This window comes from Hyaena hyaena, unplaced genomic scaffold (assembly GCF_003009895.1).
Source record: "Hyaena hyaena isolate Hyena2069 unplaced genomic scaffold, ASM300989v1 scaffold_238, whole genome shotgun sequence".
Classification (NCBI taxonomy): domain Eukaryota; kingdom Metazoa; phylum Chordata; class Mammalia; order Carnivora; family Hyaenidae; genus Hyaena; species Hyaena hyaena.
This window is the reverse complement of record NW_024080870.1, coordinates 817,191-818,511: the sequence shown is the minus strand read 5'-3', so window position 1 is coordinate 818,511 and position 1,321 is coordinate 817,191.

Below are 1,321 nucleotides of genomic sequence, written 5' to 3'. Positions count from 1 at the left end.
CCCGACGGCCTTCGAGCCCCGCCCCGCGGTCCCGCGCAGACCGGGACGACCCCCGCCCCGGACCTCCCCACCCTCGGGCCCCGCCGAAGGTCGCCGCGGCCCGGACGACTGCCGCGGCCCCTCGCGTCGCCGGCCGGAGCTCGTCTACCGCCCCCCCATGGGGCCGCGGCCCTCCTAGGGCCGCCGCCGCTGACCGCCTAGCCCTCCGCACAGCCCGGCCTACGCCGCCGAGCCCACCCCGAAGACTGAGGAACGTCGTCGTCGCCGCCGCCGTCGACGCCTCTGCGGCTGCTGGTCCCCGCCCTCCCCCGCCCACATGCTGACTGGGGAAGCACCGCCCACTCGGCTTCAGCTCTCCGGCCCGGTTGGGGCGCGCCCGCATCGAGGGCCCCCATTGGCCCGACCCGACAGGTTCCGCGTGCTGGCCTCTGAATACAGCTCTGTGATTGGTTCCCCGGCCTGTCTGCCTGACGTAACCAATGGGCGGGGGACAGGGAGTATATGACAGGGAGGATATATGGGGAGGGGGAGGAGCTTACAGTGGTTGCGTCCGAGCCAACCGAGGGATGGGGGAGGGAAGAGAAGCTAAAACGTACGCATGCGCACTCTCTTGCTCGCCGCTGAGCACCACCCCCCGCGGGGCGTCGAGGGGGGTCACGTGACTCGGCCTAGCGACCGCGCCCCGCGGGGGATTTTCAGGCGCTCCCCGGCCCCAGGGGACACGAAATTAAGTCGGGCCACCGCGCCTCGGGAGACGCTGAGGTGTCGGGGGTGGCAACCCTCCTGCTCCAGCCCCTTGGGCTTCCAAAGGGGAGGCGAAACGGGTAGAAAGAGAAGGAAACGCCCAACTTGTGTCCAAGTTGGCAGGGTGCTCCCCCATCTGTGTATTTCAGCGTTCCATTTCTCGCACGGGCAGTTTGGGCCTCCGAGGAAAAACTCGCAAGTGGCAAGGCCAGCGGGCCCCTCCAGCGTCTCCGGAGACGGCGTCCCGTGATGCGGCCGCCTGCCCGCCCGGGAGGCCGCCAGCGCCACGGAGCGCGGGACCGGGGGCGCAAGCCGCCCCGCACCTGTCCCGACAAGCACGCTGCGGGGCCGCGTGCGGCCGCTTGCGTCACGCGCCAGCCCCCGCCTCCCGTGGCCGGAACACGCGTGGCCTAGCCGAGTGGACGGGCCCGGCCTCCAGTTAACCCGCGCCGCCCCTGCCGCCTCTGGCACCCTAGCGGAAGCAGCCACGCAAACGGGCGATGACCGCACAGAGGCAAAAACGCCCCTCCCCCTCCCTCTCCACCCCCACCTTCCCCTCCGGCCCCCGCGGCGCTAG